This window comes from Myotis daubentonii, chromosome 9, assembly GCF_963259705.1.
Source record: "Myotis daubentonii chromosome 9, mMyoDau2.1, whole genome shotgun sequence".
Lineage (NCBI taxonomy): Eukaryota > Metazoa > Chordata > Mammalia > Chiroptera > Vespertilionidae > Myotis > Myotis daubentonii.
In genome coordinates, this window is record NC_081848.1 from 6,696,232 (window position 1) to 6,720,985 (window position 24,754).

Here is a 24,754-nt window from a genome sequence, read left to right on the forward strand (position 1 = left end):
AGGCAAACCTGGGGCAGGGGGGCGCACAGTGTGATGTAAACGTTACTGGGATGAGTAATGCTGACATAGAGGCACAGCTGACAGAGGTGGAGTCTGAAAAAGCAGAAGTAGATGCAACAGTAGGTGTGCTCATATATTCCTTTTTTTAAAATTAAATATAGCCCAGGCTGGTTTGGCTCAGGGGATAGACCGTCAGCCTGTGGACCCAAGGGTTCTGGGTTCGATTCTGGTCAAGGGCACATGCCCGGGTTTCAAGCTCAGTCCTCAGTAGGGGGTGTGCAGGAAGCAGCCGATCAATGATTCTCTCTCATCATTGAAGTTTCTATCTCTCTTTCTTTTCCTTCCTCTCTGAAATCAATAAAAATATATTTAAAAAATAAAATAAAAATTAAATATATTTTTTATTGATTTCAGAGAAGAAGGGAGAAGGAGAGAGAGATGGAAATATCAATGATGAGAGAGAATCATTGATTGGCTGCTTCCTGCACACCCCACACTGGGAATAGAGCCCCGACCAGAATTAAACCATGCATGACCTCCTGGTTCATAGGTCGACGCTCAACCATTGAGCCATGCCAGCCGGGATCATATATGCCTTTTGTAGACCAGAAAGGCAAGAAACACTGATATAGATAAAACAAGACATATATACTTAAATGTATTATTTAAATTCATGAATATAATTAATAGAACTAAAACATAATAAGTTTAAAAGTTGACAGAGAAAAAGAAAAGACAATGAATGGGTATGAATATAAATCCTTATTATTTATAGTAGGTAATCAATAGATAATATCTGTGGTCAATAAAACAAGAAACATGGGCATAAATAAACCATTTAGTTTAGAGAAGAAACCAGTAGGATCCCTCAGAACAGAAATGGTCTGACGTGGTTTCCCCTGGGGACTGAGGCTCAAGGTGGGGGGTGGTAGGAAAGGAGCCTGTGGATTTCATGAAAAGAATGTCTGCACTATTTGATTTTTATCAAACAAATAATTTCATTCATTGCTGTAATTAAAATATTTCAATAATATTTTAAAGAGAAATGAAGAGAAATGTGGGTATGGGAGGGATCAGGAAAGATCTGAGAGATGGGGAGAGCCAGGGTACAGATGGCCTGGAGGGAGCTGAAATCTATGGAAAACGGAAGGTGAGATGAGCTCCCTCAAGTGGCTTAGGCCTTCAAGGACACAGAGCCTAATCGTCAATGTTAGGCTGTTCATATTGTTGGGATATAAACCCTTGTCATTGCCCCAAACCTTCTAAATGTCTGCTCCACACACAACTGGTTTATATGTTGAAGTAGGAGGGAAACTAGAGAAAGGGACTGAGTAGCAAGAACAGGGCACAGATAGAGAGATGGCAGTGAGATGGGAACGACACAGAGTCAAAGAAGAGTTCAGAGACTGAAGGGGCATGAGGATTTAAGCATCTGACATTCACAGGAGTCTGGGAGAACCTTATTTGCCTGTGGTATGTGAGATAGGAAGCTTGACGAGTGTATTTAAAGTCAGAGGACACAATAACCTTAGCTGACATCTGGAGTATTTAAGTTTTCTTATTTAATTCTCAAAGCAACCTTATGAGTTATTTACTCATTAATTCAAGAAACATTTATTAAATATTTACATACAATATTGTTTGGCGAGTATCATGATTCTCAAGGAGCTTACAGTGTAACGCTGGCGATATTACAATGTAAGGTGATAAATGCACATGCTAGTCCCAGGGAAAACATGGAGAAGGAACAGATAAACTATCCTGGGGATGGGAGAGGGTAGAAATCTATGCAATAAGGTGACTCAGGATAAATTCTGAAAAATAAAAAGGAGTTTGCTTCACAAATAAGAGGGGTGGGAGGCAGGGCATTCCAGGAAGGGGGAAAGTATATGGAAAAGCACTCAAGCAAGAAACCCTGGGAGTCACTAGGCACCTCGAAGGCTGTGTGTCAGGGAGGCTGGGAGATAGACAGGAGACTGCTGTATGGGATCCCTGTTGACCCTCAGTCTCCTGCCACTCCATGAAAGATACCTTCACCATTTAGTAGGAAAGCTCCATGAACCAGGTCCCCCTCCTGGAACCAGCACTGGGCCAAGCCCGCCAGGAGTCCTGAGCTTCTCTGGGCATCTGGTCTACTCCATGTATGGGCTAGAGTGTCAAGGAGCACTTAAAGGGACAAAACAAAAACCAAGGGCCCCTGCTGGCCCTGGCTATGAGGGGACTTCGACAATGTGAGAAAACCACTCCGAAGTGTGGGAGCCCCTCAGGCATGGGTCTTGGGGAAAGGGCCCCAATGGGTTGTACTGATGTTAAGCTAAGTTTATCTTGCAAGCTGGTGAGACCAATTGAAGGATTTTAAGCAGGGCTGTGATATGATCTGGTTTGGGTTTCAGAAAGGTGCTTCTGGCAGATATTGGGGGAAGTTCACTCTGGGAGTAAAGAAGTTCAGGGATGAGGGTGCTGAAGAATGTAGTCAAGAAATGAAGAGTCTGAATAAACCCAAGCACTGCCCCTATAAATAGAGAGCGATGTATGCAATAGGATCTATGAGACATGCTATTGATTGGAGTGGAAGGGAGAGGCTCCAACAATTCCCAGATTTCCGGTTCAGATGATTGAGTGAACAAACACACCACTCGCCCAGCTCCAGAATACTGGAGCAGCACATTTTGGGCTGGAGGAAGGGGAATGAGGAGCTGTATTTGGATCATGTTGAGTATGAGACATCAGTGATTTGGTGATGAATTGGTGGTATACGGGGCCACTGTGAATTCTGTTCCCACTTTCTGAGTCTATATACCCAGCTGTTGAGCGCTGTATATCACTGTATATCACTGTTGACACAGCACTGTATATCAGCTCTTGTCTCAATGCATGTACGGTGTCCTAAAGAGCAGCACTCCCACCCAGAGGGTGCTGCCCCCATCTGAGGCTTTCGAGGGGCCTGCAAGACCACTCCCTGTTCTGGCTCACTGCTTCAAGTGGAGTGGTATATGGTAATCAGTGGGTCCTACAGTCATGAGCCCACTCTCACACCTTCTTTGACCTAATATGGCTCCTTGGTCTGAGACAACATAACATGGGGTCCTGTGTCAACAAATCGCAGTTCCCCACCCAGCCTTCAGAAAGAGGTGTTGGCAGAGGCGTGTCAGGTAATGAAGACAAACCACATCCAGAGTCGGTGTCAGTTCCAAAGAAGGTAAAACTCCGCTCCTTCCCATGCAGAAGAGCCCCACGCAGTCCACTTGCCACGGGTGGTAGATTTGCCTCCTCCGTGTATGGGGCCTCACTGAGGTCTCAGCCTCGGTTTCTGCCCCTGATATTCCATACGGTCCAGGCCCTGCAGCCGCCATCCCTGTGGCACTGGGGACTCCGCGCGACAGAAAAGCCTCAGGACAGACAGATGTGCCGAGTAACCTCAGCGAGTTGTCCCCTGAACTGGGGTGAAGCCACGTGTGAGGGGAGGGCATGTGACACAGAAGCATGTGATCCAACTTCTTTAAGAGAAAGACTGACTTACTAACTAAAAAATAACTTCCTTTTGGAGAATCGTTTTTGAACGGTCATGTGAGGGCATTGCTAGGTGCTCGAAAGGCCTTTGGGAGTGAGAGGTGCTGACGAAGGTCCTGGGTGGGTTTGGGTGCTTATTAAGCATGAAGCATCCAGCTGGGAAAACCTTCAGAGGAAGTTGTGGGAACCTGGCAAAATGCAAGTCTTGCTTGCTGCCCTGAGGGCTGCTCGTGCTTTCTTGGTTTAGGATCAGAATCTGCCAGAGGTAGGTGGGGCAGTAGGGACATCCCAGTCTAATCCCCATTTTACAAATGAGGAGGTTAGGCCTGCACTAAGAAGGGTAGCCCAGGGTCACCCAAGTGCTTACTGGGAGAGAGGGACTAGAACATCATGGCTTCAGGGTAGTGTTGGGAATCTTTTTTTTTTTTTTTAGGTTTCTGTAATCAATTTTATTCATAGAGAGAGATGTTTACAGCTTTAACTAAGTGCCTGGAAAACGTCAACAAAATAACAGGCGTCTAAGAAATGTTTAAGTATGGTATTTTAATACTCATCTTTTGAAATTATAAAAATCAGAAATGTCCCACAGGAAGTTTTGCAACATGACAATGGAACTTAAAATATATAACAAGTTACAGCTACCATCAACTGAATGTATGCTTTCATTTGAAAAAAAATAAGTACTCTAAAATATTTATTTTAATCACAGGGCTTATGAGATGGCCACCTCTGAATGTCTGAGCCTGGCGGCACTTTGAAGATGGCCCACCTTCCCTCTGGTCAGCACAAGCTAGCCTTGGCCGTGGGCCTACCGTCCCAGCCCAATCAATTGCAAAATAAAAATAAAAAGGTTGATTATATCCAAGTAGATGTTCAGAGCAGCAAACACATACTCTTCAGGGTCCAGCTTCACATGATGGCTACCTCCCACCATCAGCTGCACATCCATCACCAAGTAAAGTGAGAAGAACACAGTTCCGAGTCCAGCATATAACAGATGCAACCAGTATGACCGTATGAAGATTAAGAGGATTCCATAGATAAAAAGCATGACCAGCGAGACGAACAGCACTCCATGGAGCAGGGTGAAGTCCAGTTTTGTTTGGAGAGCAAATAAAGTGAGCGATAACGTCACCAGAGAGGTTGCCCCTATGGCCCATAACACCTCATCGGCATCATAGAAAACTGACACGGCTCCCAGCATCAGACCTTGCAAAAATGTCTTTCCCATGGTGCTTGGGTGAGAATAAAACACTTCTTCAAGCCTAGGGGTGGGCTGAGGCAGGAGGCCTCCTCCTAGTGTTGGGAATCTTAAGCAAAGTTCCTAAGTAGATCTCCTTATATTTTTTAATTAGAATGTAAGCATTTGCTCAGTGAGCAGCTGGCCTGGATTCTTGGCCCAGCAGAAAGGAGGGCATAAAGAAATGCTTACCCATATGATAAATAGCTCACCTGTCGAAATTTCAAATGATGGACTGGGAAACAGAAGTGTAGCCAAAATGAGACTTTTAATACATTCTGGAGAGCAGGCATCCATTGTACAGGCATACATGTGGGGCAGGGAACATAGCCCATTTACTATTTAGTCCCTCCTCCGGTTCCTCATTGGCTGAGTAATATGAGGTCACCTGTTTCCTCACAAGTCTCCTAGGTCTTGCGTTCCCATTGGGCCATTTAAAAAAATTGGGCTGAGGCCTTTCTAGCTGCCTCTACCTCCCTTGCCTAGCTAAGGCAGAAGCCTCGGGCGTTTCCACCACGTTGGCCCATGTGCACAGTTCTTTGTTCCTCTTCCCTCCTCCCTGCATTCTGTTTGCCCTGGGGAAAGTCAGTCAATTCCATCAAAAGCTGACCATGCTGGGGATGGATCACAGAGGGCCATTTCTTACATCTAGACTTTATATCAGTGGTCACTTGCCTTCCTTCCTCATCTCTAGCCCAGGGCCCTAAAAGAGCCTTCCATTAGATTATGCATTTGCTGTGCATTTGTTACTTGCACTTCTCTTCTAAAAATTGCTTTAAATGATTTTTGTTTGTGCACAAAATATGTTTGTTCTTTACATGCTGTAAAGTTATAAAATCTTTTCTCCTACCTTTTGTCTTCTTTTAAAATCCTAGAAATTAACATACCATCCAAGATAGATTAATCCATTCATCCACTCACTCATCTATCTATCAATCTAGCATCTATCTATCTATCTATCTATCTATCTATCTATCTATCTAGTATCTATCTATCTATCTATCTATCTATCTATCTATCTATCTATCTATCTATTAAGCATTTTTAAAAGAAAGAGTGTGGCTTTGGGGGAGGACCCCTCCATGACCTGGAACAGGCAAATGTTCTCTAAGTGGATGCCCTGTTCTGTGATGTGTTCTACTGCCTGGCTGGTGTCAACAATGGGAGTTCTTCCACCACCACTTATCTTTCAGGACAGAGACACTCCCTTTATTCTACGGGGAGACTCCTTTCTCTCAGCCCCTTTATCATGTAATGACTATAACCTGGTAGAGTTCAATACTTTGTCATTCTAATTTTGGCTACTCTAAGCTGATGGAGCAGGAGCCGAGGGACTCTAGAGATAAAAGACACCAGAATAGAAGAAGCAGAAATCATTTGGGTGTTTTTTTGACAAGGAGCAAAAAAGCATGGGAGATGGGGTAAAAATAGCCTGCAAATCAGTGGCCAACTGCTTCTTCTGCAGACACACTTGACCTGGTTTCGCGTCTGGGCACGCTGCACTTCTCTGTGAAATTATCATGACCCAGGTAATCTATCTGTTCAAGGTCAGTATAGTTTCGACTTCACTCAGTGTTCAAACATATTGACTGCCTGCCTGATTGACTGAATGAATGAACTCCATTCACACCTAAGACCCTTCTTCTCTTCCTCCCTTCTCATCCTCACTCTCAGAAATTGTGAAAGAGCTGTTTTTGGGTGGGAAGCTTCGGGAGGATGCCATCGAGCTAGGACTGGCAGCCTGTCCTCTTCCCTGTCCCCTCCTCTGCAGGGTTGTCTCACTCTTGCCCCTCCCCGTGACTCTCCTGCCTCCTTCTCTCCTCCCTCCCCCCCTTCCTCCAGAGGCCCCAGACTCAGACTGCTGGGGAGTCTCTTCAAACAGGATTGAAATTGCTTTAAATATTAGAGGATTAGGGGAGACAAACAGACCTGGGGAAGGTCTGTGTTTGGGGATTAGGCTTAGATCTCCTCTGCTGTCCAAGCATTAGCAGAGGCCAGCTGCCTGCCTTCAGCTCTGTCCTCCGGGCCCAGGCGGCTGAGGGTTAGGCTTCAAGGGCAGCCCACATCCTCAGGCAGGGCTCTCTCCAGAGCTGCATAGGCACTTCAGATTAAGCCCAGTTCTGCAGCCTCTGCTGCTTCTCTCCTTAGTCCTGCTCTCCAGCAACCACCACTGAGTTAGCCTGAAATAAAGCTGTTTTCTTTAACCGATGGGCACCAAGACAATACATGGGCTGGGTACTCTGCTCTGAACTAAGGTTAGTAACAGAGGGAAGAGAAGTCCTGTGGCCAAGAAATAACAAGTAAAACACAACATGAGACAGGAGTGTGGGATTGTGTGCATTCGTGTTTGTTTACTGAAATAAGCATTGGAGGGTATAATGGCTTACACCATGACCAGAGCTCTCTACTGGTTATAACTAAGTATTTATCAAAGTAGATTTTAGTACTAATTAGAGTCTGAATCGTACTGTTTGAATAGATCACAGAGGCAGACCTCCTTACAGCATCTCTGGTGAGTTCTTACCCACTCTCTTTTGTTACCTCCTGGGTGTCAGGGAGCGAGATGGCCCATTCCATGCCTGTTTAGCCTGAAATGTGAGAAAATCCTCTCTGTCTTGAAAATATGCCTCCTCAGCAGCAATCCATTGGTCTTGATTCCACTCCCAGAACTAAATATACATATATGAATCTCAACTTGGAATCTGAAGGGCTTCGAGAAGAATTTCATAAGTGGGACATAAAAAGAATTAATCATAAATTAAATGAAAAGATTTAAAGTTATAAATCTGCTCATCTGAATACCCCATTACGATGTGGCATGCAAGCCACATACTAGGGTGACATAGTTGATGCACATACATCTGACAAAGACTCCAAGTCACGACATGTCAGACATTTCTCCAAGCAATGAGAAGAAAGAAAGGTAACCTGGTGAGAAAATAGGCAAAAGACTAGACCAGTCCTATGAATGGCCAATAACCATGTGCAAGGTGCTCAACCTCATTAATACCCAGGTAAATGCAAATTAAATCCATATTGGAATATTGCAACATACTCACCACATTGGCAAGAACTATAATCATGGCAATAGCAAGTATATAAAAAGACGAGGTACAGAGTTAAATTTACTACCATTGGGATAGTTAATTGGAATGAGTTGAAACACAGTGTTTAGTAATCACAGTGTGATTGAGTTAAATATATGCAAGCTCTATGACCCAGAAATTTCAGTCCCCGGCATATACTCCACAGGTGCACATGTGTACCAGGATACACAGATGAGGCTGTTCCTAAGAGCATTGTCAGTTCAATGGCTATAGGCTAGAAACAGCCCAAATATTCACTAACATTAGGTTGGATTAATAAAGTATTATACAAGGGAAGTATCATACACTAACCAAATGAACAACATATATATATATATATATGTATATGTATATGTATATGTATATGTATATGTATATGTATATATACACACATATACATACATATATATGTATATATACATGTATATATACACATATATATACATATACATACATATATATACATATACACACATACATATATATATATACATATATACATACATATCTACACTAATAAAAGAGGAAAATGGTAATTGGCGTACGACGATACCCTTTTCATTGGCTAATCAGGGCTATATGCAAATTAACTGCCAACTAAGATTGGCAGTTAACTGCCAACAAGATGGTGGTTAATTTGCATATGTAGGCACAATGCAGGGAGGCAAAAGGGAAAGCAGGAAGAAGCCCCCTGCCACTGACAGTGATCGGAAACCTAGAGGGGAGCTAAGAGCTGGGGGGCAGGGCAAAGGTGGCCCTGGGGCCGCCTTTGCCCTGCCCCCCAGTCATGATTGGAGAATCAGGTGCCTTTTCCGCCCTGGCCAGTGATAGCAGGAAGTAGGGGTGGAGCCAGCGATGGGAGCTGGGCACGGTCGAAGCTGGCAGTCCCGGGAGCTAGGGGTCCCTTGCCTGGGCCTAAAGTGAAGCCCACAATCGCGGGGCCGCTGCAGCTGTGGGTCCCCGCTGCCCGGGCCGAACGCCTAGGCCAGAGGCATCAGGCCTGGGCAAGGGGCCGATCCTGTGATTGGAGGGTGATGGGGGTCAACGCCTGAGGGCTCCCAGTATGTGAGAGGGGGCAGGCTGGGCTGAGGGACACTCCCCCCCGCCCCACACCCAGTGCACAAATTTCGTGCACCGGGCCCCTAGTATATATATAAAAGTCTAAGCGATCATTACAATCGGTTGACCAAACAACCAGTCGACCAGTCGCTATGATGTGCACTGACCACCAGGGGGCAGATACTCAATGCAGGAGCTGCCTCCTGGTAGTCAGTGCGCTCCCACAGCCAACTTCCCACTGTCTGGCCAGCCAACCTCCTGTGGTCCCTCCCCCCAGCTGGCCAACCTCCTGCAGTCCCTCCCTTCCTACCAGCCGGCCCCAATAGGCCCCAATTGCCAGCCAGACTGAGCGACCCCCCACCCCACCCCATGCACAATTCGTGCACCAGGTTGTAATTATAAGCAACAATAGGGATGAGTCCTAACAAATCATTTTGAGCAAAAGAAGTGAGCACAGTGTACATCTCTATTGATACAGTTCAAAACATGCAAAAATAAACCATGTTATTTGTGCCACATAGTTAGGTGATAAACTATTTTAAAATTTAAAATGACTGATTGCCATAGAAGCCAGAACTCTGAGGATGGTGGGGACTTTTGAGGGCAGGAAGCAGGGTGTGGTTGAGAAGAGGCAAGGTGAGGGAGGTGGCTGGCACTGTTGCACATCTTGACCTGGGTAGTTACATGATATATTGTTTAATGATTGGTTAAGCTACATATTTATTTTTCACACTTTTCTGCATATGTATTATTCTTAAGAATTTTTAAAAGTAGTTCTAAAGAGATCATTCTAATCTTGAGAGCTACCATGTCCCACTTAAGTTTTTTCTTTCCCAAACCAAACATCATCCTTCAACAAATGAGATTTCCAAAGCGTTTGCCACTCTGGAGACCTATTCTGTCTGTCTGTCTATCTATCTATCTATCTATCTATCTATCTATCTATCTATCTATCTATCTATCTATTTATCATCTATCATCTGTCTATTTAAGCAATGACTGCTACTTTAATTGGGGCCCATGGAAAACCTAAGGTAGCAGAGGTAAGGACAACCAAATAAGAGTAAGTACAAGTCCAATTTGTACCTCGTAAGGTTCCAATGAGGACAGATGCCATCACAAAATAAACAAACCATAAAATCATAAACAAACCATTAGATGCACAAACCATTAGTATGAGAACAGAAGTGTCTATGAAATCATAATTTCTTAATTTCTTATCCTTGATGATAATGAGTCCACTGGCAGACATTAGTGGGTATAAGCTGCAAACAGGTGCCAACACAGGTAAAATCAGCTGCAGCCTCAGGCTGCCCAAAGAGCCTGCCCAGGACTGGAGGAAGAGTGCCATCTCATCATCTCGCCAGATGTGGCCGCTGTCTCCCTCAGAGGCTCTGCTTGGCAGCCTGGGGGAATGAGAGCAGCTCCCAACCTCTCCTTGCTGAGGGGTCTGGCTGGGCCGGACAGGCCAGTCTCAACACAACAGGCACCTCTGGAGACTTCCCAGCCAGGCCTGATTCGGGGGTGACCAATCGATCAGGTGACCTTCCTCCCACCCGACTCCCCAGGGAAGGGATAGAGCTTGGGGAGAGGTGAGCTGTGCTTGGCAACTTGCAAATGCTAGTTGGGGAGGCCTGTCTGGCTGCCTCGAGTCCCTGGGAGTGGATTGCCTGGGAAGTGAGAGGAATGCAGAAGGCACAGGCGGGGCTCCGCAGCTGACAGCCCCTTGGGGTGGGAGCTGCAGCCCAGCTGCCCCATCACCCCCCATGGCTCAGGCACTGGAGACAGGGACGCCTGCGTCTAGTCAATCAAAACATCTGCCTACCTGCAGCTTTGCTCCAGATCCCCGCTTCCCGTGATTACTCCATGAGTTCATCCAGCCTTCCCCGCGCATGCAGCCCTCCTGGGCCAGGGCTTTCTTACCAGTGAGTGCAATCACATCAAGGTGACGGTCTATTTGTCCTGCTCCTAGGGGGGAAGAAAGAGAGGGCCAAGCCCTTGACATTGGCTGCGGCCCCACTGAGGCACTGTCTTCTGAATCACAACGAATGAATTATAAATGGGTCTAGGCAGATCGGGAATTTAAGTCTGCTTTTCGGTGAAACATACAGAGCTAGTTGGTGCATATCTTCAGTGGAAAAGATGCATTTCCAGTGGGGAAAATAAGGTGTCTCCTGGGATTACAGACCTGTTTAAATTTTTTTTCTAAGGCAGCAAAATCAGTACAAGCATGGAGATTCAAATCAAGCCCCGCCCCCCAAAACAAAACAAAACAAAACAAAACATTGTCTGAGCAGCCTTGTTTCTCCAGACTGGGCACCCCCTTTCTCCTCCCTTCTGTCTTCTTCCCCAAAAGCGCGTTTGGAGACAGGCATCTGTGGCTCTGCCAGCGTGGGAGGTCTTGGGAATACCTGGACTGTTTGCGAGTGAGGCCGGTGGGACAGGTGTCTACTTGTGCCACCCGGGCTGGAGGCTGTGTTGCATGACAGGGCTGAGCCCAACCAGCCCGGGACTTGGGAGTCACCTTCGAGGCTGTGTTCTCTTCACCCAGGTAGACGGAGTACCTACTGAGGGCCAGGAGCTGTGTCTGAACTCTTTACACTTAATTCACTCTGCTGCCTCCCCATCATTTCCATGCGGAATTGTTACAGGAAGAACGCCTGAGAGACTCACCTGTCTCTCTCAACCCTTTTACTGGGAGTCAGCAGGGAAGGTATTTTGACTTAGATTACCAAACGAACACTTAGCAAATTAGGACTTGAACCCAGATCTCTCGACTCCAGATTTTGTATTCTTTCTGTCACACTTGGTTGAGAGGGCACCTTTGTGTGTCCTTGAAAATGCATAATTACAAAATCTCAAACATATAACAGAAAAGGACAAGCAGACAGATGGCATGACCTGCCCAAGGTCACTCAGGAAGGGAGGGCAGAAGATGGGAGCCTGAACCTATGGACTTCTAGCCCAACCCATTTCCATTCAGCCTGTGGTTTTCCTGGACTGAAATTTTTCTTTCGCTCCCTTTTTCACTGTCTCCTTTTGGGATTTTGCCAAAACCTCTCTCCTCACATGGAAGGCTCCAAATCACACCATGGAAACAGCCACCCGTCCAGTAGGACACCTCACCTCCCGTCCACCCACCTGGGGCTCCTGGTGTCGTGGCCAGGACAAATGTCTGCTTTGGAGATGGGATCTGGAGACGAGGAATAGTAATAAATTGAGAGCTGAACAGGACTGAGCACTGCACACACCTCCCCATCTGCTCTCATACAGGCTGCTGGATTTGCTTGAGATTAGGTCTCTGTTTCTGATCTGACAACAGATGCCTGAGCCATAAATAACTGTGTGTTTCCCTTGAACTTTCGCTGCCATCTCCCGATGTCTTGTGTCACATTGCATTCTGGGGAGAGGTGCAGTGGAGCATGACACCACCTTCTAGTCCTCGATATGTCCTTCTCTGAGCGCTGCCACCCCCGGGATGTCTACGGTGGGGAGGGCCCTGCAGGCATTGGTGGGAGCTCCTGTGAGGCCAGAAACTAGGGACCCAGGAGTCCCCGCCCTCCCTGCAGCTCAACCCCAGCTTCTATCCTGAGACTGAAGCTGCTGGTTTGTTTGCCAGGCAGGGATCATCTTTGTGAGGTCATGGTAAAGCCAGATTTCTGACTTGGAGTTGGGCTCAGAGGATGTGAAGGGGGCTTTGCATGTTGCCAGGCCAGCCCTGGAAACCCCAGGGCAATAGGTGCCTAATGTGGCACAGAGCCTGCTGTCCCCAAGGAGTGACAGGAATGTGTGGGGCAGTGCCTGCTCCAGGCCTGCAGGGCATTGCTGATGGCTCCCTTCTCCTTCCTCCCCGGTGCAGTATACATCTTCCCTGTCCCGCCCCCTTCCCTTTCTCTCTCTAATGTGTTTGGTTCACTTAGGAATCCAGAGAGGTGACCCTTGGTACAGATCAGAACATTCTATAATTAACAAAACCTGAGCCTGGCTCTTTCCACTTGTCTTAGTGATGGCTGAAAATTGACAGCAGAATAGCAAGTTCAGTTGTTGGCAAAGGCTCAAAATCAGTCTCATTTTTTGCTGCTCCAACTCCATGCAGTATATCTTCTTTTCTTCTCTCTCTTCCCCCTTCCTCTCCCTTGACCTCCTTTTCTCTCACTATCCTCTCCATCTCTCTCAATTTCTCTCCCAATCTCCCAATCATCCTTGTCTTTTTTCCCTTTTGTATCAGCTTCCCTGACATCTCTCTATATATCTCTCTTTTCTGTCCTGGGTTGTCACTGTTCTCTCTCTCTCTCTCTCTCTCTCTCTCTCTCTCTCTCTCTCTCTCTCTCTCTCTCTCTCTTCTCTCCTGCTCTTTCTCATTTCCTTTCACTGTGCTCTCATTTCCTCAGTCTCTGAGGATTCTTCATGAGATGCTCATGAGTTAGCCAAGCCCATGCTATGCTATGCCATCACCTGGCTACCTCCCCACTGCAGGTGACAAGAAAAAGGACACTTAGGGCATTGCCCTTCCCGCTGCCTGGCTCCAGGCAGTTCTCCTCATGGTGAGGTGGTCTCAGTGGCGGATCAGTGAGTCTCTCGGGGCATGCCAGGCTGAGCCTCTTCCTTCCTAGCCATTGACCTTGTGCTCCTTTTCTAGGGCTCACATGTTCTGCTCTTCTCCTCTTAGTGTTCTCCCTGGCCTCCAGGCTCTCTCTTGCTCTCACTCTCACTCTTGATCTTACTGCAGCTCTTCCTTTGTTCATCTCATCTCCCCAATGCTGTTTTTCTCTTTCTTGTTGTCCTGTCTCATGACCCAACTCTCTTGCTCTGTTTCCTTCCTTTTGTTTTTCTTTCTCGTTATTTTTTTATACTCTCTATCTCTTCCCCTATTCACTCCCATAGCCCAGTTCTCTTTCTCTTGGAGGAACCCCAGCCCCTGCCCTTATAGCTTAAGCAGCATTTTCTACTATCAGTGCCTTGGCCCTTCTCTTGGTCTTCTCGCACTATGGAGTCTCTACTCTTGATGTGGTGTCTACATGCTCTTGTACAAAGCAACTGTGGCTCCCTAAATATCTTTGCAGGCCTACGTGTTCCTGAGAAGATTGAGTAGAACATGACTTACCACTTAAGCAAGATGTGAAAAAAAAAACACAAAAAACAGAAACAACAGGACAAAAATGAAAGAAACTATTGTGAAAGATCTGGGGATTAATTAGCATTGTGAAGAGGAGACTAAGGGAGGACAGAGTAAATTCTGCAAGTAGGTGAAGGGATGCTGTGTAGAGGGAGGCAGACACAGCTGTGTTTCACCTCTGCTACGTACAGAAAGATAAAGAATGAAGGATGAGCTGATGCCCTGGGCTTCTGGCTAAGAGGTCTGTAAGCAGCAGAGAACGTCGCCCGTGCAGATGAGGGGCTTCTGTAAGGTAGTTTGGAGAAGGGTCTACATATCCAAATGGAGTGGTTTTGGTGCTGTCCATCCCCTTGGTAGATTATGGAAAAGGCGACCTCCAATTCCATCTGTGTTTTTTGCTCAGGCTTCTTGCTTCTTCCTCAGCCACAACAACATTCATACTCTGAATTTGTGACTGCAGATGCCTCATTAGCCCCTGTAAATAGTGATGTAGCCTTGCTATGTGAGCCATCACAGGCATGATTCATCATTCCAGTGCACCGACTTGACACAGCCCACTCCTGCCTTAATGCCATTTCCTCCTGAGATGCATCTTTTCCTCTTTCCCTTCCCCCTTCCTCCCTCCCTCCCTTCCTCCCTCCCTCTTCCTACCCTAGGGTATCAGCCACATCCTCATTCCTGTATTTCTTCCCTAGGACCTGGCCAGATGACTTTGAAGTGCTCAGGCACTTGGGGTTCTCAGGCCTATGTCCCACTTGCTCAAGTCATACAAGTGGCCCAATTTCACCTCTTCTATGGACAGTTCCCACCTCCCTTCTCTGTGTCACTTCAGCATAATCTGGGCAGTAAGTGTGATACAAAGCAAGGCAGGGCTGCTGGCCAGCCAAGACCATTCTGCGTTTCCAAGCTTTGAGACAGAGTCGTCAAGGTCTGAAGACCGCCAAAGGGCATCTTATTGAGTGAGACATGCATTTTTAATAGACTATATTTGACTTCTATGATGGGCAAGTTATTAAGTCATTTGACAGCCAATGGCATGAGGAAATGAAAGAATACCTTAAAGGTAGACATTTCTTGGCAGATAAGGGAAAAATTCAATGGACTGAAGGCAATAGAAAAAGAAATGCAAATAAAGATATGATGCTTTTACCTATCTGCATATAGTGGAGAAGCCATTAATAACAGTGAAGAGAGGGATTTTTTTTTTATCACTACTTGACTTGAAAGTCTTGAAAACTGGGTCAGCCTTGAAAGGATCAGTCTTTGTAGCTCTGGACCGAGCCCCAGTCTTTTGTCTCTGTGCTGAAAAGATGAATTTCTTTTCTGATGTGTTTTCCCTTTGCCCCCCTTTTTCTGCATCCTTCTGAAATGAGCTTTGGGCTGGTTTTCCGCCACCACCTGATTTGGATTTATTAAGGATGATGATAAGGAACAAATGGTTCTCTCTCACCCAGAGGCACAATATTAAGTTAATAGATGCAGATCTAGACAGGTGGTCATGTGATTGCTCCTCAATGTCAGGGACTTGGAGGCCCAGCTTCTCTGTGAGCCTTTCCTGGCCATTCTGGGAGTCCAATGAGCTGCCTGATTCTTTAAACCAGCCGTGAGCAAACTACGGCCCGCGGGCCGAATCCGGCCCGTTTGAAATGAATAAAACTAAAAAAAAAAAGACCGTACCCTTTTATGCAATGATGTTTACTTTGAATTTATATTAGTTCACACAAACACTCCATCCATGCTTTTGTTTCGGCCCCCCGGTCCAGTTTAAGAACCCATTGTGGCCCTCGAGTCAAAATGTTTGCCCACCCCTGCAAACCCTACAGACTGTCTGCCCATTTGATCTGTGTATTGGGCTCCATCTTTGCCCAGAATTTGTAGTTTTCTTTACAAGTGCCTGTGGCTTTAATTTTTCAACCTCTGTCCTCAAGACCTGTGGTAGGACTTGAGATGACCACACCCCTTTCCCTAACCTGGGAAGGGGAGACCACCCACCTTGGGGCATTTAGGAAAACAGACTAGTGAGAACAAGATATGCCCTTAATAGGAGGGATTTTAATACCAAGTCAAGGCTGACAGGTACTCGAGAGGCCCAGGGCTTGTGCCCTGGAAGAAGTGGACATAGAGATTGCTCAGAGGCCCCAGGCAGGGGCTTCTGCCTTGTGCTGTTCCGCCAGCACTGTCGCAGGGATTGTAGAGAAACCAGTGTTTGTAGAATGCATAATATGCTTGTGGAGAACTTGCTGCGGGTGAGGATGTGGTAAATAGACAACATATCTTATTGTCTTAAAGCCCTTTCCTCATCCACGATCCTGTGAAGCTCCAGATTTCCTCTTGCCTAAATACTTGCATCGATGCCCAAACTCAAAAGCCTTCTGCTGAGCACTTTAGAGTCTGAGCAGCTCCATCACCGTCTTGCTCTAACTGAACCCGGCTCTTCCCTGAAGATTTTGATTCCCCCTGAAATATGTTCAGTGTGGCCTCTTTTTGCTCCTACTCCTCCCTACCTCCGTGGGGCTGGGTTATATGCTCGCCTTGGTTTTCAGTGCTGCATCCAGAGTTGTTTCTCTCCTTCCCTAAAAAACCAACTTTTTGAAGTCACAGGACCGTACCTCCCTGACCTACTCAAAATGTCTTCTTAAATGCCTAAGAGAAATCTCACAAGTCAAACTTGCTTCCACCAACTCCACCCCCAAGTCTGTATCTCCCATCAGTTTTCAGATCTCAGTAAATGGCACCACCTTTCACTCTGTTGCTTTGGCTGAAAACCGTAGAGTCTTCTTTGATTTTTATCTTTCTCTCATTCTCTACGTTCAATTTTAAAAATAAGTATTGTTGCCTCTTCCATCAAAATATGTTCTGTGACCACTTGTCACCTCTTTCCACACTACCTCTCAAGTCTAAGATGCCACTGTCTCTTGCTCAATCTACTAAGCCGGCCTCTTAACCAGTCTCCTCTCCTCTCTCTCCCATCTATTCTGAACAAGGTAGCCAGGATGACACTATGAAACCATACACGCAGCATGTTCCTCCTCCGCTCAGGACCCCCAACTGGCATAAAAGTCCTTACACAGCCTGAGAGACCTAAATGGGCTTGTCCTGATGACCTCATTAACAACCCTTGCTCTTCCCCTTGCTCAGGCCACTCAAGCCGCACTCTCTTCCTTTTTGTTCATCAGACATACTGCATAGTCTCCCCATCTGGCTCTATCAGGCATTCACATTCCCTCCTCCCTTATTCAATTCTCTGCTGTGCTCAAATACCACAGGCTCAGAGCGGCACTCCTGGCCTTCCAGCCCTGCCCAGCGTTCTGAATGTCCTCCGAAGAGCACATGCTGTGTGACAATGTATTAATATCTTTATTCATTTAATTATTTATTGTCCATATCTCCCACCAGACCATAAAGCCCATAAGGGCATGGGTTTACTTTGTTTTCTTACTATTGTATTCCAGCTCCCAGACCAAGCATGTGGTTGGTGTTTAATAAATATCTGTTGAAAGAGCAAAGGAATAATGGGAACCACCAGATGTAGGCCACAAGGCAGTAGGGGAAATTTCGTGTACAATTCCAGATACTAATGTCAGAAAGAGAAAAGCATCCACTCCGGGGCTCCCAGCAAGGGATAAACTAAAATAGCACCTTTCTTCCAAGCATAGAAAAGAGATATGACAATATGGGCTCCAAGAAAAATAAGTGTGAGAACTTAGATGCAACAAGAGGAAGACGCCCGGGCCGCTCAAGGGCCACACCTACTTGGCAAAAGTGAGGAGGAGTGGCCCTTCTCCCTCCAGAGGTCCAGTCACTGTCCCAGCCATTTGCCTTACGGATGACGGCGGGAGGCCTCCGCCTCTCCAGGGAAGAGAAGGCACAGACACCCTTCTTCATTTCACAAACGGCTATGGATTACTGATTCTTCAAGAACCTCCTAGATACTATTTCCTTTTCCTTATCATCTCAGGCAGAAGTACTTATTCTTTGAAACAGTACTTTTCCCATTGGGTGATCGGTTGCTGTTTACACATCCACTTCCCCTGCTTGATTGTGTAGGTGGTGGCTATGTCACATTAATCTTTGCATACTGCACACGTGGTATCCAGTAAACACTGGCTGAATTAAGGGCCAGCTCTATTTAACCAGACTGTGGAGTTAAAGGGAGGGACTCGTCTCTCTCTCCCTCTCTCACTCTCTCTCTCCCTCCCTCTCTCTGTTTCTGAAGGACTTTAAAGGCTGGTTATAATGCAGAATTGCTTCTTTTTAACTCACCTAAAGCCTACGTTTATTATTACCTAACTATGTAAAGCTTATTTATACCTGTTACCGATAGGGCACAACAAAGTTTTGCTGTGAAGAGTAACCTCTGTTTTCTTGACATCCACCTTCACCACCTCAACTCCAGAATGCCATCCTACAGCCTGACTCTCAGTTTACTGAACTCTGTCTGTCCAAGCTACTCAGCAAGCACTCACAGCCCCCTATGGTCTTTCCAGATGGCCTGCTGAAGGAGCTAGAGAAATAAAAGGTTGAGACATAGTTTATCTCAATGCTCCTTTACCCACGGAAGTAAGTGCTCAACACTAAAATCTCCAAATAGACTTGTTTAATAAGGTGCATGGATCCAAGGAGGACCCTGGAACAGAGGTGCTCATTTTCTCTAACCCCCTACTCTTGGCCGGAAGACAAGATATTGGGTGTCCTTTCTTGGCCTGGATGTGACTGCAACAGAGATGATTGTCAAAGAAGAAGCGGAGAGTGAACAAGCAGAATGTCTGCTGAAGCAGCTCCATGCTGTGAGGAGGTCTAGTCTTCTAATGCTCTCTGTTTCTTCCTGTATCAACTTGAGACCTGCTTCTCAGAGGTCACCTCCTCTAAGATTCTTATTCAAAACTGGACCTTACTTCTCATTGACTTGTTCACACACACATTAGAAACAGAGGTCAACTTGTTTAGTGAAAATCATTTTAATAACTCAAGAAGTTAAGAATTTCTGGTCTCAAGACTGGCTATCAAAGTGCTTGCTCTGGTTCAAACTCGGCCACTGTCTTCCTTGCTGTGTCTCTCAACAATCACAAACAGAACTTTGAGCCCCCCACCCCTCCACCCCCCGCATACAAGTACACTTTTCCAACCCCATCTCCTGCTCCACCTGCCATCAATTCTTCCTTCTTCAAAGGACCACACACAAAAAACCATGCTCCTTCCCAGAGGCATGTCTGTACCTGTGCAGCTGACCCCACCCAGCTGTCCTGCCTTCGTCCTCTGCCGCTATGCAACCTCCCCAAGTGGATTGCCCTGTGAATGCACAGACCATGTTGCTGCTCTCTCCACTTACAGGAACTTGTGTTGTGTATTTGGAGTTGATGATATGGTTCATAGAGGATTCTACCCCACATGCTAGGTATATCAGCCAAAAAGAGCAAGAGGGCATCTTCTCCACTGACATAAAATTATATGTATATTATGGCTTCTTTCTCCCACCAATTTTCTCTAGTTAAAGGCCATGGAGCACAGCCCCAGGTCCACTCTCTCAGATCTCCCACAGCACACCTCACCCATAGCTCTAGTATAATGCTTCCCCATAATATTCCTGCCATTAGTAATAAGAAGAATGAGATTTTACCACGTGTAGTCATTGTACCCTGGTCTTTTATCTTATTTAGTCCTCACAATATCTCTGAAAGGCGGGCCCTACCACTATCCCCACTTTACATAGGAGAAGGCTGATGCTTAGGAAATGTAGGTTGCTCGACCTACTCACGAGACCATAAGATTTCCAGGGCAGAGACCAGAATACAGCTTTGTTCCCTCCTGCTACATAGGAACATTCAATAAATTCTTAGAGGGAGATTTCTAAAGGAATCTCCAAACTAACCAGTGCTCTATCATAGTAGACAAAGGTAGCAGAGTTTAAAGAAAATTAAGCTTTAAGTCCAGACTTCTGAGTCCTGAGGAAAGAAAGAAGAATGGGGTGATAGGCAGGTGTGTGTGTGTGTGTGTGTGTGTGTGTGTGTACTTGCATGTGTGTACACATGTGTATACTTAGACTATATATAGGAGCTAGGGAAAGAACTGCAGGACATCTGATCACACCATAATCTCATTTCTGAGTTTATCCATAAAGCAATGGCAAATTCTGTGAAGTTGTAAAGGCTGTCCCTTAGCAGAGAAGCTGAGATAAATCCCACCAGCCCTCTCAGAGCTTAGCCCACTGTATCACAGAAGAGGGACTCAGACAGGTTACAGTGCGAGGGCGTGGCAGGCTGGGACTGGCACACCTGTTTTCTGAAACACGGTTCCTGCCATAGCGACCGCTTCCTTGGCTGATGACTTAGCAGAAGCTAGTAACCTGATTTGGGGGTGATGGGCTCAGAGAAGGCTGAGCTCACCCTCAGTTTTTCTTGTTCAGCGGGGCTGCTATACCTCAATCAGGCAAGGAGAGTTTTACTCTTGAGCAATTAATGGTCTCTGACATGGTTATTTATGACAGGTGATGTAAATTACATTTACTGAGTTTGTGGAAGCCTTGAATCGTGTGCCCTCTGCATGAGTGTTGACATCTCTTTGTGAGGTTTTCTTTTTAAAGGCATTCTCTCCAAGGATTGGAGGGTATTTTAATACCTCAGGTGTGTGTGTGTGTGCATGTGTGTGTGCGCACGCACACACGCGCACAATTGAAAAGTCTGTACCTCAGTTTCCTAATCTGTAAAATGGGGTAATAATACCTGCACTGATTACTTCCTAAGATAGTAATGAGAACCTACTGTAGTAACACATGGGCAAGTGCTGTGTGAAGGTAAAGTGCTGTACGAACCATGGTTGGGATGAATTAATTGGACTTAAAATAGTGATTTTATAGCTTAGACTCACATTTGCTTTTAAAAAAAATTTTCTTTATTGATTAAGGTATTATATATGTGTCCTCATCTCCCATTACCCCTCTAAGCCCCCGCACTCATGCTCTCACCCCCCTGTTGTCTGTGTCCATTGGTTAGGCTTATATGCACACATACAAGTCCTTTGGTTGATCTCTCTCCCTTACCCCCACCCTCCCCTACCTTCCCTCTAAGTTTTGATGGTCTGATCGATGCTTCTCTGTCTCTGGATCAAATTTGTTTTTTTATAAGACAAAATAAAAATTAAAACATGATCTCTGCAAAGTTTCACAAATCTTGTCACCTGCCTTTTTCGGGATGGTGGGCTAGAAATAACTAATGCTTGGTCAGGGCCTAGGGTGCTGGGCCAGCTCCTTGCCAGTTGTTCCCAAGAGCACGTGTAGGGCCAGTGGGTGTGGTGTGGGTCTTTGCAACCTTAGCATGTCTTGAATGGATGTGCAGAATGGAAAGGGGCATCACTTGGTATGATTTGTCAGTAGTCTTATAGATAGAATCAAGACCTCGGTACCATGTTGCCTCCCCGTCCTCAGCAGCCCCTGCCGCATCACTACTGCTAATAAAGTGGGTAGACTCATGCTTTTCTCATTCTGCAGCAGAGCTGTTGCACATGTTTGATGGAGAACAGGCAATCCTTCCAGAGGCCGACCTTGGGTTGAGCACGAGCTCCTGCGCCTGCCATCTCCCCCCATCGCCTCACTGTGGGGCCTGCCCTGCTCCCTGGATCTTCCCATGCGGTCAGCTCATTGTGCTTGGTGTCCTGCATGTTTGGGGGAATTTGTGGGCTCTCCCTTCACCATCTCCCCTTCTCCAAAGAACCCTGCTCTCTCCCCCTCCAGCCAGAAATGCTGCATCTATCTCAGTGCCATTTCTTCAAGATGTGAGCTGGAACAGATCCGGAGCAGCTGCTTCCCTTCTAAGTGTCCTTTAGGGACCCCCTCGGCAGACACTGTGCAGAGTATAATGATGACATCCTAACGACCATTAATGTACATGTTGTCATTTTTCTATATTTACTCTTCCCACAGGAGGCATAGCTCTGAGAAGGGAACACAAACTCCAGGGAGACAGGGAGAAAGTTTTGTGGGCAAACCTCACTGCCAACCCACTGGCTGAGGAGAGAGAACCATGGAGGGGGGGAGCTGGGGCAATGGAACACCTTGGAAGTCAAGAGAATGGGAAGCAGAGCGAGTGTGGAGGTATGCCTGCGAGAAGTAGGAGGCAGGGATTTGAAAGTAAATAAAGATTTCAGCATTGATTTAGGACTCAAGACTATCTTTCCAGGTCAAGAATATTATGAATATTTTCTTTAGTTTATGATCCTGACCACTATGTACTGCATTCACTCACTCATCCATCCATGTGACAGTTACCGAGGGAAACCTTCCTACATGGCAGACCTTGTGCGAGGCCCCAAGAATAATTCTCAAGGGGATAGAAGAAGTGCAAGGACCTCTCAGAATTTAATTCCTCTTTAGGGGTGGGTGGGTGGGGCCCGGAAAGGGTTATATAGCATCATACCATTGACCCCTTACAACAAACCTGTGAGATAAGTGCTATTTCCCTCACTTTGCAGAGGAGGAGGAAAGCTCAGGATGGGTAAGTAAATTCTCACAGATGTCAGTGTGTGCATTGACCAAGATTTCCAACCAGTTCTGTCCAGCGCTGAAAGACCGTCACCTTCTTAATGTTTCAGGAAACGGGCGAGGGTGAGGTGGAGACTGAATCCCGTTCTGTGGATCTTGAGAGCCTGGGGGGCCTCTGGGGTGTCTGTCAGGAACTGTCAGCCACAATACGCTGAAAGCAGAGAGCAGGGGCTCCTTCTGCTCGGGCTGAGCCTGGGCTGCCTATTACTGAGGCTGGAGACGGGTACGGAGGCAGTTCCACCGGCTCCTGCCAACCTGACTTCCCTGCAGCGTTACCTCGGAGTGGGCTCTGCAAATACCTCCTAATGTGTTCCACTAATCAATGAACTGACCCATGATTAATTACACACTTACATGTTTTTTCACTGTTTGCAAAGCTTCCATATTCATCACCATGATAACAACTCTATGAGGTCGGCAGGGGAAGAGCGAGCACCCCAGTGGACAGATCAGGAAGTAGCGCCTCAGGGATGAAAACTTACTGACGATAATCAGCCAGGAAGCAGCGAAGCCAGAACTCCGGCTCCAGGTCTCAAAGCCAGGCCCCTGTCCTTCCCAAGCCTCACCGCCGCCATGGACCTTGAAAGCTGGTGAAGGTTGCAGAGGTCCCCTCCTCATTTTAGAGCTTGGGCAAGCCACGCTGGCCTCTGCCTCTAAGAAGCAAGTCAGAACAAGCATGAAATCCTTGAAAAACATTTCAAGGTCGAAAACAAGCAAACGTGTGAGTGGTGTGTAGATCCCAGGGGAAGAAGTGAAGTCAAGCAGGGTGTCTGCGGGGTGATAGTCCCAGAGCTGTAAGGGGAGCTGAACCTTCGCTAGGGCACGGAGAGAGGGGGCGTCCTGAACAGACAAAGGGAAGATCCCTTAAAGATGAAGGATAAGGTCAAACTTCGTCCTCTCCTGCCCATAGATGTTATCTGGATGGATTGTATCAAATAAATAATGTATCAGAAGATCCCTCCCCTGTTCCATTAGCCCCATCAGGAGGGAGAGCACAGCCTGGCTGTGTGATAAGTGGTAATAAATGGCCGTGCTTGTCGGTGGAAATTTTTCTGGCAAATTTCCGAACCAGATTAAAAAGTAAATTAGATTTCTTCTGAAGAGTTATTTTCAAGGGTTTTTATCCACTGACGTGTGTATGCAAGATTGCAGCTTTGCCAAGGGGGAAGAGAACAAAGCTGGGAAAAATAATAAAATAAAATAAAAATCAGCATGCAATTATCTGTGTGAACAAGGCTATCGCTGGGAAGGTGCCTAATCAGAGATGTCTCAAATTTGCTTAAAATACAATGTGCACTATAAAATGTATTTATAATGTGCCTCCGATGCTCCATAAAACTGTTACCATGACCAGACAATTGCAGGAGACAGGGGTTGTAAAATGGAATGGGTTGAATCAAATCAGTTGTTAATAATAGCTGAATAAAATACAGCTTTCAGAGAGTAGTGGGTTGCTGTGCTGGCTTTTTGTTGGCTTGACCAAGTCTCTAAGTCATGTGTGTGTCAAATGCCAGCAACCCTTGCTCCCTTCTGCTGCGTCACCCCGCCCTCGGCAGGCCCTCCCCTTCTCTCTGGTTCCAGTTGCCTCTTAACTGCTTTTCCTGCCTCCCCTCTCGCCAACCGCTTCTGGGCTGCTTTCCACACTCATAGGTCAGCGTGACCTCCTATTAAACGAAACTGACTGTGCCATCTCCATCCCTCCAAGGGGAGTCTACATTTAGCCAGCCCTGTAAGAGCCTTTGTTACCCGAGTCTGGCCGGCTGTTCAGCCTTATTTTGTGTCCCTCACCACCTCCTGTCTTTCTGAAAGACAGAGGACACTACAAATCCTTTCCGGGTCTCCCATTGCTCCCAGCTACTCAGTAAATAATCAGCAAGCGAATGACTAGGCAGAGGGATGGAGTCTCGGGGGTGTGGCAGGTGTAAGGAACTTTTGAGACGAAGGAATTACCATGCCACCTTCCATTGCTGGGCAAGCCAACATGTTCATTAAGAAGAGTATTCTCTTTCTTAAAAGCTCTCAATAAAGGGTCCATCAATTAGGGTCACTCTCCACCTCCTGAAAAGAGCAGGGTATTGGTTAATTTCTAGTTGTCATTAGGAGTCATCGTTCCGTCTGGTTACTCAAGACTTTATTTCTCCACGTTGTTCACACTCACTTATCTTTCATTCCAGTGTTTAGAAGCAGAAGCAAGAGTTTGAAAGTCATTC